A 19,416-nucleotide genomic window follows, 5' to 3' on the forward strand; every position below is an offset into this window, starting at 1 on the left:
TCAGTATAAAATATTAGAGTAATACCTATGAGTTGGTGTATGCCTGTCCTCCACGCCGGTCGGCCGAGCGGACAGCACGCTGGGCTTGTAATCCTGCGGTCCTGGGTTCGATCCCAGGCGCCGGCGAGAACAATGGGCAGAGTTTCTTTCACCCTATGCTCCTGTTATCTAGCAGTAAAATAGGTACCTGGGTGTTAGTCAGCTGTCACGGGCTGCTTCCTGGGGGTGGAGGCCTGGTCGAGGACCGGGCCGCGGGGACACTGAAAGCCCCGAAATCATCTCAAGATAACGCCACAGGCTAACTAACCACGTGTCTAACCTCCTCCTAACTAACACACAGCTAACTAACAATGTTGTTTGAACTGACGCCCTGTCTATCCCTTGTCCACAGGTGAACCAGAGAGGGAGAGGTGGTCGTGCAATAGGTCCCTGGCCCTCTATCCTCACTCCCCGCCCACCGTCATCACGTCCCCGGGCTTCCCCGCCCACTACCCGCCATCCCGCACCTGCGTCACCACCCTCACAGCTCCGCCCGCCGCCCATCTCGTCGTCCAGTTTGATGCCTTCGTTCTGGAACCACACCCGACGTGAGTGTTACTTGTCTGTCTCTGTCTGTCTCCTATGATGATTTCAAATACCAGTCAGTTTAGGAATTGAATGATTGATGATTGAGTGATGTTCCTAAGAAGTTTAGGAATTGAATAATTGATGGAATGACGTTCTTGAGAAAGACAGCCTGTATGAGGCTGTTAATGACACAGCGCCTTGTGTGGGGGCTGCCAACTTCTCTTCATCAATGAAAACGAACAGAAGTTGAACCAGTTGGGCACTCTTAGAGAGCATTGGTCGTACATACATCTGTACAGGCACCACTGTCGCTCAGATCTTGATGGGTGTGATATACTGCAGTCCGTCCTCCAAAAAATGGGGCGGTAAATGTAACAGCACAAATAAGTGCAATTATGTACTATTCATAGCAGTTAGGAATTGTACTTATTTGCACCTGGTATTAAATCGTACTGTCAAATAAATTGTGAATATTTGAGTTTACCTGAAAAGCTGAATAGAAAACGACGATCTAACCTAATCTTCTTGGAGTTTGAAGATAAGGATTTTATTGCTTCTTAATTACAATTAGCAAATAACCTATAGCTATACTGATATTACACTTTTATAAAACAAATAAAACAAAACTAAAATATATCAATAAATTGTAAAGTAACTCAGGGATATTTTCAAATTTTGTATAAGATCTCTATTCTTTAATAAAACTGAAAGAAATTCCTGATATTTAAAACTTGTGTTTAGCGAATTGAACTTGAAAACTTCATTCTAAAATTGAGTGTCTTAACAGAAAACGAGGAGAATAAATAGAGAGGTAAATATAACGGCCCCATAAGTGCAATTATGTACTATGTATGAGAGTATGAAAATTTACTTATTATACTTAGTATTAAACCGTACTGTCAATTTGGAGGATGGGTTGCATACTGACAAGTTCAGCCAGAATGGGTCGAGACTAGAGAGGAGGATGATGCTGTTAAAGATTCGCTACCTGGAACAAAAGCTCCAATTAGCACGGGCTATGGTGAGCCCGTTTTGTTTACTAGAGTCATCATCCCACAAGCGGGGGGTCTACCTTGTCCAGCATTCTGACTAAATGACGCGTCATATAAATGTCCTCCATATAAGGTTTTGCAGCCCGTGCTGTCGAGAAGATATCACGTGTCTTAGTGTTGTAAGTGTCTAGCTGTCTTGTCTGCCAGGCTCAACACTTGGCTCCTTGTGGCTACCAAGACTTAATTCCACAAGTTTCCAGCTTCGTCACTGAGCGCTACGTGTTTGGGTTCACTCCTCCGTGTGTGTCCCAGACTCCTCCATGTGTGTCCTCCGCGTCTATCACAGGAATATATTGATGCAAAAGATATCACAATAACCTGGCTGAAATATGTTGACCAGACCACACACTAGAAAGTGAAGGGACGACAACGTTTCGATCCATCCTGGACCATTCTCAAGTCAGAAACGTCGTCGTCCCTTCACTTTCTAGTGTGTGGTCTGCTCAACATAATGATGCAAGTCTTTTACGTATTAATAAGTCTCGTAGAAGTCAGCCTTTCCTCTCGAGTGTGTAAGGGTTAATGCGCAGTCATTATTATAGGCTAAACCTTGAGGGGCAGAGTACCCCAGGATCAGACAACTGCCTCTGTGGTACTCTGGCACTGGTTGAGTGACTCTCAGGATCAGACAACTGCCTCTGTGGTACTCTGGCACTGGTTGAGTGACTCTCAGGATCAGACAACTGCCTCTGTGGTACTCTGGCACTGGTTGAGTGACTCTCGGATCCTGCTACGTCCAGGATCACTTAGCACTCTCGGATCCTGCTACGTCCAGGATCACTTAGCACTCTCGGATCCTGCTACGTCCAGGACCACTTAGCACTCTCGGATCCTGCTACGTCCAGGACCACTTAGCACTCTCGGATCCTGCTACGTCCAGGACCACTTAGCACTCTCGGATCCTGCTACGTCCAGGACCACTTAGCACTCTCGGATCCTGCTACGTCCAGGACCACTTAGCACTCTCGGATCCTGCTACGTCCAGGACCACTTAGCACTCTCGGATCCTGCTACGTCCAGGACCACTTAGCACTCTCGGATCCTGCTACGTCCAGGACCACTTAGCACTCTCGGATCCTGCTACGTCCAAGACCACTTAGCACTCTCGGATCCTGCTACGTCCAGGATCACTTAGTCTCGTCTTGTTAGTAGTTCCTAATTAGTGAGAAAACTTAACCTGAGAGACCTAGTGTTTGAAGGTTTGTAAGTAGACCAAAGAGCCAAACCTGGCCAAGGGCACCTGGAGTGTCCAACACAACCACACACCTGGCCAAGGGTACCTGGAGTGTTCAACACAACCACACACCTGGCCAAGGGCACCTGGAGTGTTCAACCACACACCTGGCCAAGGGTACCTGGAGTGTCCAACACAGCAACACACCTGGCCAAGGGTACCTGGAGTGTCCAACCCAACCACACACCTGGCCAAGGGCACCTGGAGTGTCCAACACAGCAACACACCTGGCCAAGGGTACCTGGAGTGTCCAACCCAACCACACACCTGGCCAAGGGCACCTGGAGTGTACAACACAGCAACACACCTGGCCAAGGGCACCTGGAGTGTCCAACACAGCAACACACCTGGCCAAGGGTACCTGGAGTGTCCAACCCAACCACACACCTGGCCAAGGGTACCTGGAGTGTCCAACCCAACCACACACCTGGCCAAGGGCACCTGGAGTGTCCAACACAGCAACACACCTGGCCAAGGGTACCTGGAGTGTCCAACCCAACCACACACCTGGCCAAGGGCACCTGGAGTGTCCAACACAGCAACACACCTGGCCAAGGGTACCTGGAGTGTCCAACACAACACACCTGGCCAAGAGCACCTGGAGTGTTCAACACAGCAACACACCTGGCCAAGGGCACCTGGAGTGTCCAACACAGCAACACACCTGGCCAAGGGCACCTGGAGTGTCCAACACAGCAACACACCTGGCCAAGGGCACCTGGAGTGTCCAACACAGCAACACACCTGGCCAAGGGCACCTGGAGTGTCCAACACAGCAACACACCTGGCCAAGGGCACCTGGAGTGTCCAACACAACCACACACCTGGCCAAGGGTACCTGGAGTGTCCAACACAACAACACACCTGGCCAAGGGTACCTGGAGTGTCCAAGACAACCACACACCTGGCCAAGGGTACCTGGAGTGTCCAACACAACCACACACCTGGCCAAGGGCACCTGGAGTGTCCAACACAACCACACACCTGGCCAAGGGCACCTGGAGTGTCCAACACAACAACACACCTGGCCAAGAGCACCTGGAGTGTCCAACACCACACACCTGGCCAAGGGCACCTGGAGTGTCCAACACAACAACACACCTGGCCAAGGGTACCTGGAGTGTTCAACACAACAACACACCTGGCCAAGGGCACCTGGAGTGTTCAACCACACACCTGGCCAAGAGCTCCTGGAGTGTCCAACCCAACCACACACCTGGCCAAGGCCACCTGGAGTGTTCAACCACACACCTGGCCAAGAGCTCCTGGAGTGTCCAACCCAACCACACACCTGGCCAAGGGTACCTGGAGTGTCCAACACAACCACACACCTGGCCAAGGGCACCTGTAGTGTTCAACCACACACCTGGCCAAGAGCTCCTGGAGTGTCCAACCCAACCACACACCTGGCCAAGGGCACCTGTAGTGTTCAACCACACACCTGGCCAAGAGCTCCTGGAGTGTCCAACCCAACCACACACCTGGCCAAGGGCACCTGGAGTGTTCAACCACACACCTGGCCAAGAGCTCCTGGAGTGTCCAACCCAACCACACACCTGGCCAAGGGTACCTGGAGTGTCCAACACAACAACACACCTGGCTACGGGGTCGTCCAGTGTGTAATATTTTCTTTTCATTGTCATCTATCTTAATCATTAATCATGACCATTGATTATAATAATCAATGGTCATGCATTTTGCATCAATATTCTCTAGTTTCTTCAAGCGAGGTTTTTTGTTCCCGTTTCTAAATTACATTTTCACACCATAAGACTTGTGCAGTACAAGCATTGTACTTGTAAAATAAAAATGGAAAGCAACTGAAGAATCCATGGTTCAGTCTGGTATGTAAGGGAAAAAAGCAATGAAGTACAAGGACATGGAGAAATTACAAATAGAACACCAGAGAGCACGAGAAGATACCAGAGGGCCAGGGGTCAGATTCACGAAGCAGTTACGCAAACACTTACGAACCTATACATCTTTTCTCAATCTTTGGCGGCTTTGTTTACAATTATTAAACAGATAATGAGCTCCGAAGTACCAGGAAGCTGTTTATAACAATAACAACAGTTGACTGGGAAGTTTTCATGCTTGTAAAGTGTTTAATAAATGTAACAAAAGCCGTCAAAGATTGAGGAAAGATGTACACGTTCGTAAGTACTTGCGTAACTGCTTCGTGAATCTGGTTCCAGGAATGAGTACCTCAGAGTGAGGAGAGAAGCAGAGAGTATAAAACTGACATCGCGAGTAAAGCCAAGACCCAACCAAAGCTGCTCCACAGCCACATCAGGAGGAAAACAGCAGTGAAGGAACAAGTGATGAAACTGTTAAAAGGGGGAGTAAATATACTCTGACAAGGTGCGTGAAGAACTCAACAAGGGATTCCAGGAGGTCTTCACAATAGAGCAAGGAGAAGTCTCTGTCCTGAGAGATGAGTCAGTAACCAAACAACCTTGGAGGAATTTAAGCTTACCAGTGAGGAGATCAAATTAAATCTGTTGAAGCTAAATGTGACAGAGGCTGTTGGGTCTGACAAAATCTCACCAGTAACACTTAAGAAGGTGCGGAATCTCTGTATGCGACACTCTATGGTGTATAACAGGTCACTGGAAACAGGAGACCAACAGGAAAGTTGGAAGACCGCTAATGTAGTCCCAATATACAAAAAGGGTGACAGGCAAGAGGCGTTGAACTACAGGCCAGTTTCCCTAACTTGTATACTATGCAAGGTGATGGAGAAGATCGTGAGGAAAAGGCTCGTAGAGCATCTGGAGGGAAATAGCTTTGTAACGCACCACTAGCATGGGTTCAGAAATGGCAAATCGTGCCTCACAGGTTTAATAGAATTCTATGACCAAGCAACACAAATTAGGAAAGAAAGAGAAGGGAGGGCAGACTGCATTTTCTTGGACTGTCAGAAAGCCTTTGACACAGTACTTCACAAAAGGCTGTTACAAAAGTTGGAGCAGCAGGCAGGAGTAAAAGGTAAGGTACTCTAGTGGATAAGGGAGTATCTAAGCAACAGGAAACAGCGAGTAACTGTGAGAATGGAGACATCAGAGTGGCGGGTTGTCACCAGCGGAGACCCACAGGGTTCTGTACATGGACCCATCTTGTTTCTGATATATGTAAAAGATCTTCCAGAGGGTATAGACTCATTCCTCTCAATATTTGCTGATGCAAAAATTGAGAAGAATCAAGACAGATGAAGATATACTGAGACTACATGACGACCTGGACAAACTGGTGGAATGGTCTAGAAAATGGCTGCTAAAGTTCAACTCAGGAAAGTGTAAAATAATGAAATTAGGCGAAGGGAGCAGAAGGCTGAACACAACGTACCATCTGGGAGGTGAAATCCTGCAAGAGTCAAATAGAGAGAGAGATCTGGGGGTTGATATCACACCGAACCTGTTCCCCCAGAGGCCCACATCAAAACGATATCATCAGCGGCATATGTTAGGTTGGCCAACATAAGAACTGCCTTTAGAAACTTGTGTAAAGAATCGTTCAGGACCGTGTATACCACTTATGTCAGACCAATCCTGGAATGTGCAGCTCCTGCCTGGAGTCCATATCTAGTTTAATACAAGACAAAGTTAGAGAAGATTCAGTGGTATGCCACCAGACTTGTCCCGGAACTGAGAGGTATGAGCTACGAGGAAAGCTCCTTAGTCTCCGGAAGCATTTTGAGGATATCAACAACACAAGAGTGAATAAGGCAGCAGTGGTAATAAAGGTCCCCATCTCGCAGGATGGTTAGTCATACAGGGCCATGTGATCAGTAGCCTGCACTGGCAAATTTTGGGTACACTGTGAGGATATCTTCAAGAATACGAGAGTGAATAAAGTAATTGCAAAGCTCCAGGTACCTCATGCCAACTGGTGTGAAAGGTCTAATAACTGGGCATTCAGTGATGTAGTGCGGGAGATCATGCCGTAGTTCCTGCTCACAGAGTTTACAACTGGAGTGCTCAGGATTGGGAGACCCGTCACCTGCAGCCACCTGCCACAGGTAACGGTAACCCAACCTGATCCTGGCAACCACTGTGTCGCACAGTCTAGTGGACGTTTTGTGCTGCCCATAGATATAGGTTTCAGATCTGAACAAATAAAAGCTTTTTATACTAGTACTTTCAGGTCGGTGGGAGTCAGTAATTTCTTTCCTATCAGATCTGAGTGTTTGGACCAATACAGTTTTGACAGCAGGGCTCGAAGTAACTCTACGGGCCGCGACTGCCAGGTTTCACTTACTCTGCTTGAAGTGGCCGGTGTTCCCTCATGGACAGACGTAAATCTGTGTTTTTATGTTTGTAGGTTATAATTAGCATTTTAAAAGCACTACAGTCACCTTCTGTGGGTTCATTGTTCAATCAATCAATGAACTATAAGTTTAACAGATCTCTCAACCAGTCCATCGAGGACAGAAGAAAATGTATATATGCTGGTTAGCATTGTAAATGTGTGGCCATGTCTGTGGTAAGAAATAATATATAAAAAAAACTGAGCATCGCCTCTGATATTTGTTACTCATAATGATACACTTGTAGAAGTTTTAAGTATATTTACTCGATATTCGAAAGTCACTGTTGACATTTTGAGATGCGGCGTAAGTATGCGGGAATTATATATAAATATGAATTAAATCTGTATTACCACGAGCGATGGAATTACATAACGTTTGAAATTATTAGTAAGGACAAATACAAAATATATGGCATCGTTTAAGATAAATTTTGTATTAGAAATTTGACTGTAACAGGCGGAGTTTTATGACTTCGTTATCTTGTAACTTGTCCTGATATGGTGTATTGTAGTGTCCTGCCACGGTGTCTTATCACACACATCTAAGGTGACCTCTGAGACCAACCAAGGTCACTACCAACTACTAATCTCACGCGACCAAACTATGAACCCAGCTGACCATTCCGGCGGCACTGAACAGTAAAGTGAACATGTGTTTGGTGGCTCCTCTCACACGTGTTTTATATATTTGATTAAAGTTATTTTTTACTGCTGTTGTTTATTGAACCGTTGGTAAAGTTTTTGTAATATTTGATATCAATAAAAGTGGCTTACTGGGCCAATCTCTCAAAATTGCCGCAGTGAGTGAGTGGATTGGTTGTGTGTTGGCCTCGATGGCCCTGTGTTGTGTGTGTGTGGGGGGGGGGGGGCTACCAGAGGTGTGTGTGTGTGGGGGGGGACTACCAGAGGTGTGTGTGTGTGGGGGGGGACTACCAGAGGTGTGGGGGGGCTACCAGAGATGTGTGTGTGGGGGGGGGGACTACCAGAGGTGTGTGTGTGTGGGGGGTGGGACTACCAGAGGTGTGTGTGTGTGGGGGGGGGGCTACCAGAGGTGTGTGTGTGGGGGGGGGGGGGACTACCAAAGGTGTGGGGGGGGGCTACCAGAGATGTGTGTGTGGGGGGGGGACTAAGAGAGGTGTGTGTGTGTGGGGGGGGGGACTACCAGAGGTGTGTGTGTGGGGGGGGGACTAAGAGAGGTGTAATTACCTAAGTGTAATTACCTAAGTGTAGTTACAGGATGAGAGCTACGCTCGTGGTGTCCCGTCTTCCCAGCACTCTTTGTCATATAACAAAGTGTGTGTGTGTGGGGGGGGTGGGACTACCAGAGGTGTGTGTGTGTGGGGGGGGGGACTACCAGAGGTGTGTGTGTGGGGGGTGGGACTACCAGAGGTGTGTGTGGGGGGGACCAGAAGTAGTCCCCCCTAGGCAGACCCAGCATCCCGTGTCTCAAACACACAAGATGCGGGGAAACACACCCAAACACAAGAGGAAGTGTAGTGTAGAGTGTAAATAAAGCAGGCTCAACACCAGCCACTTGGAGAGCGGGGGGCGCCTCTCCCCGAGTCAATACAAACTCCCCAAGTAAAACACACAAAAACCCGTAATTTTCCGACACGTTGAACGTAGGCGACAGCACCAAGCACAACTAAGTCGACGCCAGGCGGGTGTTAACCCTCCCGCCGCCTGAGTGCAGTGATGTGCGTGCGAGTGAGTGAGTGAGTGAGTGAGTGAGTGTGCGTGCGTGCGAGTGTGCGTGCGTGCGTGTGAGAGATGGGTTCCTTGTCATCTCTCACCCTGGCTGCCTTGTTCATTCTCTCCTCCCACCACACGAGACGTGAGCACTAACGCAATACCGTACCAGGCGACAGACGCAGACAAATGCCGGGCTCCCCGTCGCCCTGGGGAATAATAAAAGATTAAACTGCAAATTTTTAACGCGTAAACTTATTGTTGTCGGGCAAAACGACTAAAATATTTAGTGCTTGCATGTGGTATTGGAGGTGGGGGAGTTGGGGGGAGGGGTTACCGCCCCCTCCATCCCAGAAATGGGGGGACACTTCCCCCCCCCGGCTGCTACTGATGTTCTTGTAATAGTTACGAAAATCTCTACTATTGTACTAACCCTTTCCCTTCTTCTCTCTACTTTTTCCCTTCTCTCAATACCCCAGCTTAACACTGTTACAGACCGGGGGCCAGATTCACGAAAGCACTTACGCAAGCACTTACGAACGTGTACATCTTTCCTCAATCTTTGACTGGCTTTGTTGCATTTATTATACAGTTTACAAGCATGAAAACTTCCTATTCAACTGTTGTTATTGTTATAAACAGCCTCCTGGTGCTTCGGAGCTCATTAACTGTTTAATAATTGGAAATAAAGCCGTCAAAGATTGATAAAAGGTGTTCAGGTTCGTAAGTGTTTGCGTAAGTGCTTCCGTGAATCTGGCCCCAGTATGACCCCTCACTGAACTGCCACGAATATAAGCGGAATATTTAATCAATCTCCGTGGTGTAGTGGTAAGACACTCGCCTGGCGTTCCGCGAGCGCTATGTCATGGGTTCGTATCCTGGCCGGGGAGGATTTACTGGGCGCAATTCCTTAACTGTAGCCTCTGTTTAACGCAACAGTAAAATGCGTACCTGGATGAAAAAAAGATTCTTCGCGGCAGGGGATCGTATTCCAGGGACCATAGGATTAAGGACTTGCCCGAAACGCTACGCGTACTAGTGGCTCTACAAGAATGTAACATCTCTTGTATATATCTAAAAAAAAAAAAAAAAAAAAGATACATCAAGGACATGAGTTATTAATTTATAACTAATAATTAAAATCATTAAACACTGCCAACACCTTCCCAAAACATAAATGAATGTGTCTAAAATTGTTTCCCCAGGAAAGAAGGGGCTCAATAATCATAGAACTCAAAGGGCAAGTAAATTAATCTTAAAGGATTAATACTGTAATCTTACTGAACTGAACGGGAGATTCAAGAGCGACTTTAATAATCATAAGATGGAGAACACGGGGGAATTTCCAACACCGCAAATGAAAATCACAAGAATTAATAAGTCATTGATCAAAGGGAACAGATAACTAAACACAAATACATTAAAATACTTTATTATTGGAACCCGTATATTTAAATCAAAATTGAAAACATGGCCTACTCTAAATCCCTACGAGGCAATGGAATGTAATACTGAAATATACATAAACTCAAGTGCACAATTACCTTCAATACTGCAGCTTGCCAAAGAATGTTGATTGGCTGCCCACAGGTCACCTGACCTGTACCTCAGTTGAGGCCCCAAGACACACTAATATTTTCTAAAAACGCTTACCAGTGAGACAGGCTCCACCCCCTAGTTCATAGGCCCAAATTAACCCCGCCTATCCCAAGCCTATGGCCAATGGATTTAAACGTAACTAGGTGATCTAGAATCCGGGCCAATGGCATAGACAGGCACTACCCTGTAAGGCCCCGCCTCCCCAGGCCTACATGTCTTCAACCAATCCGGGTCAGGCTTGACCGTAAGGGTCAATTCCTCTTGACAGAAAACTCCAAAACTGGGAAGGCACAACGACTTTCCTGTGGGACTGCCGGCTGGGCACCCCACGTGTAACTTGAGATCACAAGTTTATTGGCCCTGGGGTACTATTTTCAATTCGTCACTGGACAGATGGACAGGAGAGCGAGGGGGAGCAAGTGGCTTCAAACTGTTTATGACCCCGAGGGTCAGACCATGACAAATGGAAGGGATGACCAAAGGGAGGGAAGGCAAGTGAGGGAAGGGAAGGGGAAGAGGAAGGGGAATGAGCTATGGTGTGCATATACCATTACAACTCCCCCTCTTCGGAAATTAAGAAATTTGTGTGTAAAGAGGTTCAAAGCACGAATTTCTTATCCTGAAATCCTGCCCCATCATAATCATTAACTCCAAAAACAACATTTAACTCAATAATAAATGACCCAATGCCTCAAAACAAAACAAAAATAATTATCTAATCCTAACTAATTCCATACAATGCTTCAAAACAAATAATGGCACACCCAAAAGGTGTGCCCCAGCATGTATGCCCCAGCATGTATACATACATAACAAACACAGTAATAATACATAAAACATAAGGACAGAGACCGTCCCTATAATCCTGACTGTCCACTTGGATGCAGCCCCGTACCCTTCCAACTACTTGGAAGACAAAACATCCTATACCTGTCTTGATATACTAACAAATAACTGGAGAAATCCCAACCTAACAATTACTAACTAGCTAAAATCAGCCGATAGCCTTCAGCTATCCCAGTATTCCACCTGGAATAAAAATCAAACACATCACAGCATATCACATAGAAACATTAAAAAAAATCAGTCATTAAAAATTAAAAAAAAATTATATCAAAATCGAGGAACACTACGTCTCAGGGGCCTAGTGTTCCACTCCACACCTGTGGCAACTGCCCACCACAGCGTATCCAGATCCTTAAAATCTAAAGAAAATACACAAATATTTTTATTAAAGAAAAATTCATTGTCCACAGACATCTCTCTTAACCAACAACAACACACTGGATATAAGTTCCTTAAACTCCTAATATCCCAGAGTTCATACTCAAGTCCACAACAACAGCGGGTGAACACATTTGTCAGACTGTGTACCACACCCTTATTGTTCAGTAACCCACAAAAAAATAAAAAATGTATATATAACTATCAGTATCTATGATCTAGAAAAATCTAGATAAAGTTCCCCACTGATCAACGTTTCTAGAGATCCTACTAGATGGTTCTCAAACCAGTTCGCTCATACAACTTATCTAGAGACAGGGGCATTTTCTAGTACAAATTTCTAGATGTTCACTTTCTAAATTTATTTCTCTATTTCACTAGTTCTAGTTTTCAACATTAAAAACTGTTCCAGAGAACTTTCCGAAGGTGTACAGGTGCTTTACTATCAGATGGAAAATTAAAAGTTGAACTAATTGTTCAGAGTTAACCACATTTACTATCTAAATATAAATTATTTTTATATGAAACTTTTCTATAAAGAAGTTCCATAGTTATTTCCTGGTGACATTTCGTTGCTGTAGGTTCCGGCGACTACCTCATGTTCCTTGAAGATCCTGGTCGTCTGGAAGTTCCATTTCCGGCCTCGGCCAACTACGGACAGTACAGCGGGGTCTCGTACTACCCGCACCTGACTTGAGTGACAGCTGACAGCTGGCGGCTGTCAGCTCAGGTGGACCCCACTAACAGGAACCCGGGTTCACCTCTTCTTATCGCTCCCCAAACAGTCTTGATGGATTGTTGTTAACCATGGCTGCCACAGTAGGGCACAGCTTCGACGTGTCACGATGTCTCGCGTTGGTAGTGAGGTTCGAGTGGCGTTGTAGAGGATGGCATGGTGACAGGACAGGTGGGCCCTGCCTCAGCTCCTGGGCGACGTCATCTACCGGCGTTTACTTATCCCGGTACTACTGGGCTGGTACACCTTCCGTGCAACCCCTCGAGCAGCTGAACTTGGGCCGAGGTACAGGGTTGTACCTCATCTGGCGATTCAGCAGCACTCTGTTGGGGTAGTGCTGTTCGTACCTGAGACCACCGCGTTGCATCTTGGTTTCCACAGACGACGCAACCGCAGCTTTTGAGAGAGCTGACAAGTCGTTGCAATTAGCGTTCTTCTTCGTAGACCACTCGTCTTCCACTTCCGGTTTTCCCGCAGTCTTGACTACGCGGCTGGTGGGCTTGGTTGGTGACCTTGAGACAGCTAACCCACTGTTGTGATGGTGACTGGACTCTGCTCCGTGAAGACAGCCTGGCTGGACTGGGACAACCTCGTTAGTGACGTGAGGTGTCGGCCGGGTGACTGTACGCCAGTCACCCCTTCCGGATAACCAATTGACGAGTTACCGGGTACAAGGGGGAGCACTTTATGTAACGTGCCTCAGACCCCGATCTTATCAGCCAGGTGGGTCATCCCCAGACCTGCTGATCTCGATCCTTGGTTCCCGTGTGACTGGGAGGCTGGAACTGGTGTACCATCAGACCTGTGGGAACCGACCTGTGAGATTTATATTTATTTAATTTATATGAATTTATATTTACGTTAATTTATATACTTCGATAGCAATTTGTATAATGATAAGTGGACTGTATTTCTGCAATAATCTCATAATCTCACAAATCGATCCTCTACACATTAAGGGGGGGTTTAATAGTTTATATATATATGCAGCCAATCAAACTACAAAATTAACTACATACATTGAAGAGGTTCCTTATCTTATAGTACAGCAGGTTAGTCCACCAGGTATAACTAGGGTGTAGACACCAAATTATCCTCTTTGAGGTAGCTTCCATATCACCCAGTAACTGGTGCACAAATCTTGCTTCCTCGTCTTGACTTGTCAAAAGTGCGCTAGCTGTGAAGCCAGAATCCTATATATGACAAGTATTTCAGAGAAACTGTACATGGAACATTGAAGACCTGGCTTAATTACCTTTAGTTTGAGGCTTCCACGTGATCTAACCGGGTCATCCTATATCCTGACATTAATGGCCATAAATGAATGATAAACGGGTTTCGGATAGACTTAACTTGAATTGTAGACATCGTGTTGGAGATGGTACCTTTGGTTTCCATAACACTACGTCCAAGTAAAATTAACAGGAGCCGTATTTGCTCCCGTGTGCCTCTGGTCTCGTATAAACAATGGCTGTTTAACACTCCATACTATTGACGTTACTGGCCGACATTGTCCAGAATGATAGGAGCCGAATTTGCTCCACACGTCTCGGAGGTGACACAACAATGGCTCCCTCCTTCCTCCCTGACGCCTGGCCTACTTTGTCCAGATTTCAGAAAGTGATAGAAGGGTCACATTTACTCTACTTTAATATTGATAATTAAGTTAATTTATATAAGATGTTTTTATGATGGTAAAGTCCAAAGACTAATGTATTTAAGAATAATTCCCAGCAGAATAGCTGGTGAATTATAATGGTATGTGGTGATGATATCCCGTTTTCTTTAGATGGTAATTCCACTACAAGTTACGTTTTCTATGGGTAACTTGTTTATACAATACAGCTATTATCTGTATGATATATTAAATGGTGTCGGATTTTCCGACATAATTCCCCAGGGGGCTGCTCACGGGTCGAAGTCCTATTTAGAACAGACGAACACCGATACTCCTCCTTCGAATTATTAGATTAATTTGATGTTAGTAGTTAGTAATCACACATTTGTGCGTCTGTTCGTACAGGACGGATGTCCCATACTAGAGTTGTAGGGGTTAGAAGTCTAATGCGATCTCATTTCCCTGTTAACTCTTGAAAGGCTAATATTCAAGCCTTATTACATATTATTTAACCCAGAAGACTGAATGTGATCAAGTACTACAGTCAAGTATGATTCAGGGACTGCAGTGAGATCAGTGACATTAGATATAACTTGAAGTTTCTTCAGGTAACTGGTCACTGATATATAAACACTGAGGCCCATGGAATACATCTTGATTAAATAATAAATGTATCATATCAGTCATCAGATTTATTGGGGTTTAATTTAGTTAATTGATTCAGAAGACTGAATAGCTCATCATTAAAGTAAAGTATGGTTCTGAGACTGCAGTGGGTTCAGTGACATTGGTCGCAGTGACTTGTAGCTGTTTTAGGCTACTGTTCACTGATTTGCCACTGAGGCCTCATGAACTCATCTTCAGCTTCAAATGATGATACTAACATCAACCTCTGTTGGTATAGTCAGCTGTAATCTCCTTAGTATAATGCTACTGGAGAAATATAATCAGCTGACAAATTTAGATTTCTATTGGTATTGTTTATCTGCAGGCATAGGTCTCCTCAGGCTTGATACTGGGCCTGAGAGTAATTTACCTCCTGCAGAGTTTAACATGGTTATGCCCTGATATTTAGTAGGGCTACCGATGAATCGATGGTAGTAGTCTGCCCCCACAAGGACAGCCATTTGGCATTTGATTTGCTCAAATTTACCTGCAGCTGCTTGATAATAGCTTTCCAGGTCAGCATAATCAACTTGAGATTGTTGTGACAAATCTTCACATTTCTTGATCTGTCTTGTTAATTGGCCTTTAAGACCTGCAAGGGTTCTTTTCATTCTCCCTGCATTATCCATACTGGCTAGTTGGTGAAGCCTTGTGGGGCTTGTACTTGGGTCGCTCATAATACTGAACAAGCACTGATGGTAGCCTAGGGTAAAATGCACTCACTAGGCAATAATCCTACCTCTACTAGAGGTTAGCACTTAAAATTAATACACATTATATATATACAATCATACACACTAATGATTTGAGTGATAAACCAGTGTCACTGGAAGTACCTTTAGGTTAGCTCTTCTATATCACCCTAGGATGGAATTGACACTAATTAATCACTCAAAGGTGTAATGATCATAAGTAAATTATTATATATACACAACTCAACTCGAGTTGATAAAATTTACACCCAAAATAGGGTCTGCACCATTCATTAATGGTGTTAGGTTATTCAATATAGTACAACTGACTATGGTAATAATGGGACTAGGATGAACGATAATAGTTCAACTAGTCAATGGTTTTATCCTACCCTGTTGTGGGTTGGCAATTAGTAAATATTATACTGTGATCACTAGTGCAATATATATTATAATTCTCTATTTGGAGAAATAATATACACAATTATTGATAATAGCCTCTTAATTAGCCTCTATGAAACTTCTAATATTATCAAGAAGTATTAAATATTATTAGTGACCTCGCGAAATAAAGTCCACAAAATTCGTAGATAATCTCTCGCGAAATGTAACACCACGAAATCCGTGAACAATCACGCGACACCACAGCCACTACTTTGGCTGGCTTCAATATTAGCGCTGTCATTTCACGAAATAACACGCCACCATATATCTGTGGGTGTGCATGAAACCGCTGATGAGGCTGAACTCAGTTGAGGGGGGGCTCCTGAGCTCCCACGAGGCTTCGCTGCTGTCTTTGACTGGCTGGCCTTGTTTAAATAACACTGCACTAGTATATTTAATGAATCCACTGGTTAACTGGTTCATCCGGTACTAAGATGACCAAATGTGGGTTCAAAGGATCAAATAATCCGTCATCCGGTTCGAAGATGACCAAATAATCCGGTTCTGAAGGTCCAAATAATGTGGGAACCGACCTGTGAGATTTATATTTATTTAATTTATATGAATTTATATTTACGTTAATTTATATACTTCGATAGCAATTTGTATAATGATAAGTGGACTGTATTTCTGCAATAATCTCATAATCTCACAAATCGATCCTCTACACATTAAGGGGGGGTTTAATAGTTTATATATATATGCAGCCAATCAAACTACAAAATTAACTACATACATTGAAGAGGTTCCTTATCTTATAGTACAGCAGGTTAGTCCACCAGGTATAACTAGGGTGTAGACACCAAATTATCCTCTTTGAGGTAGCTTCCATATCACCCAGTAACTGGTGCACAAATCTTGCTTCCTCGTCTTGACCTGTCAAAAGTGCGCTAGCTGTGAAGCCAGAATCCTATATATGACAAGTATTTCAGAGAAACTGTACATGGAACATTGAAGACCTGGCTTAATTACCTTTAGTTTGAGGCTTCCACGTGATCTAACCGGGTCATCCTATATCCTGACATTAATGGCCATAAATGAATGATAAACGGGTTTCGGATAGACTTAACTTGAATTGTAGACATCGTGTTGGAGATGGTACCTTTGGTTTCCATAACACTACGTCCAAGTAAAATTAACAGGAGCCGTATTTGCTCCCGTGTGCCTCTGGTCTCGTATAAACAATGGCTGTTTAACACTCCATACTATTGACGTTACTGGCCGACATTGTCCAGAATGATAGGAGCCGAATTTGCTCCACACGTCTCGGAGGTGACACAACAATGGCTCCCTCCTTCCTCCCTGACGCCTGGCCTACTTTGTCCAGATTTCAGAAAGTGATAGAAGGGTCACATTTACTCTACTTTAATATTGATAATTAAGTTAATTTATATAAGATGTTTTTATGATGGTAAAGTCCAAAGACTAATGTATTTAAGAATAATTCCCAGCAGAATAGCTGGTGAATTATAATGGTATGTGGTGATGATATCCCGTTTTCTTTAGATGGTAATTCCACTACAAGTTACGTTTTCTATGGGTAACTTGTTTATACAATACAGCTATTATCTGTATGATATATTAAATGGTGTCGGATTTTCCGACAAGACCTGAGAAAGACAAACAACAACAAATGGCGGAAGCAAGGATATTACTCTGCGGTATAGGAAGTTGGAAAACCCAGAGCAAGGCAAGTATGCTACCTGAGTCATGTACATCAGTAAATACACACCAGTGCCTCTATAGGATAATTATTATGAAGTTACTAAACCTGACTAGGGGAGATCATTAACAATTAATGTACAGCTCGCGACCTTGTTACCATGGGGTGACAAGATTGAACTTGACTACTGATGAGATCTGACAGAAGGTCATCCTCATCAACTGACTCAGCACTTGGATCATTAGACAGGTCAGGAATTAGACTTGCTGAAGGCAGCTCTAGTTCCTCCCTCGCGTGATAAGGTTTTAACTAATATGAATCGTTCTCTCAACTTGGTCTTCAAAAACACCTTTAATAACAAAATTAACCGGACCTTTTCTTTCAATTACTCGGTAATGGCCCCGCCATCTAGGTGCAAGTTTCCTACTCTGATTGGCAGGAGCTGCCTCATTAACTCTCAACACAAGACTCCCGACTTTCAACTCAAGAGGTCGTACCTTCTTGTCATAATGCTGAGCATAGCGGTCTCGTGCTGTCTTGGAAGCCCTAGCTGCAATTCTCCATGCATTTTTCACCTTATTTAAAACTTCTGATGGGTAATCTTCCCCATATACAATATTATGTCTGTTAAGCAGACCTGATGGGAAATTACATGAATGACCTGTGAACAGCAAAAGGGGTTGGGTGTTAATGGACTGATGGATGGCAGTGTTCAGAGCCACCTGGACATAGGGGAGTTGTTCGTCCCAGGCGTTCGCATCATGCTCTGCAAGAATTGCAAGCATATCTTTAACTGACCGGTTCGTCCGTTCTGTCATGCCGTTAGTCTGAGGGTGATAAGCCGTCGTGAATGTTGAAGTGGTTTCCACAATTTTGCATACTTCTCTAAAAATATTCTCATTAAATTCCTGACTTCGGTCAGAAACTTAACACTTTAGGGGGACCAAATACCGTGACGAACCTATCTAAGAACGCCTTTGCAACAGTTCGTGAATCCTTCTGAGGCAAGGCAATCAGTGTGGTGTACCTGGACAGGTGGTCTACCAACACCAATACGTAACGGTTTCCTGAATGACTGTGATGCAGATCAATCAGATCAGCCCCAACCCGATCTAAAGGTTCCAAAATTTCTGGGAATTCTTGCAATGGAGCTTGTACCTTAAGGGTACCTTTCCTCCTTTGACAGTGACCACAGAACTTAGCGAAGTTAATGACCTCTGTTAACATACCGGGGAAGACAAAGTGTGACTTGGCTTACATGTGAGTTTTAGAAATCCCCGGATGACCTGCAATCTTAGACGAATGTGCGAGTAAAATTACTACGGGAAGTACCATACTTGTCACTACCATGGGAGCACCATGTTTGGGAGCAACACTACCATGGGAGCACCATGTTTGGGAGCAACACTACCATGGGAGCACCATGTTTGGAGCAACACTACCATGGGAGCAACACTACCATGGGAGCACCATGTTTGGGAGCAACACTACCATGGGAGCACCATGTTTGGGAGCAACACTACCATGGGAGCACCATGTTTGGGAGCAACACTACCATGGGAGCACCATGTTTGGAGCAACACTACCATGGGAGCACCATGTTTGGGAGCAACACTACCATGGGAGCACCATGTTTGGGAGCAACACTACCATGGGAGCACCATGTTTGGGAGCAACACTACCATGGGAGCACCATGTTTGGGTCAACACTACCATGGGAGCACCATGTTTGGGACAACGCTACCATGGGAGCACCATGTTTGGAGCAACACTACCATGGGAGCACCATGTTTGGGTCAACACTACCATGGGAGCAACACTACCATGGGAGCACCATGTTTGGGTCAACACTACCATGGGAGCACCATGTTTGGGTCAACACTACCATGGGAGCACCGTGTTTGGGTCAACACTACCATGGGAG

At 44.9% G+C, this 19,416-nt stretch overlaps 1 protein-coding gene across 12 annotated transcripts in view; it reads left to right on the forward strand.

The window, feature by feature from the left end:
• The window catches only part of LOC123767372 (uncharacterized), a 648,238-nt gene that overhangs the window by 199,254 nt on the left and 429,568 nt on the right, over window positions 1-19,416 (forward strand). For all 12 annotated transcript variants that reach the window (XR_011224571.1, XR_011224570.1, XR_011224572.1 and 9 more), the window contains one exon: window positions 392-587. The gene's annotated coding sequence lies outside the window, so the exon portion shown is untranslated. The remainder of the gene's footprint in view (window positions 1-391; window positions 588-19,416) is intronic.

Source organism: Procambarus clarkii, chromosome 74 (genome assembly GCF_040958095.1).
Source record: "Procambarus clarkii isolate CNS0578487 chromosome 74, FALCON_Pclarkii_2.0, whole genome shotgun sequence".
NCBI classification, from domain to species: Eukaryota; Metazoa; Arthropoda; class Malacostraca; order Decapoda; family Cambaridae; genus Procambarus; species Procambarus clarkii.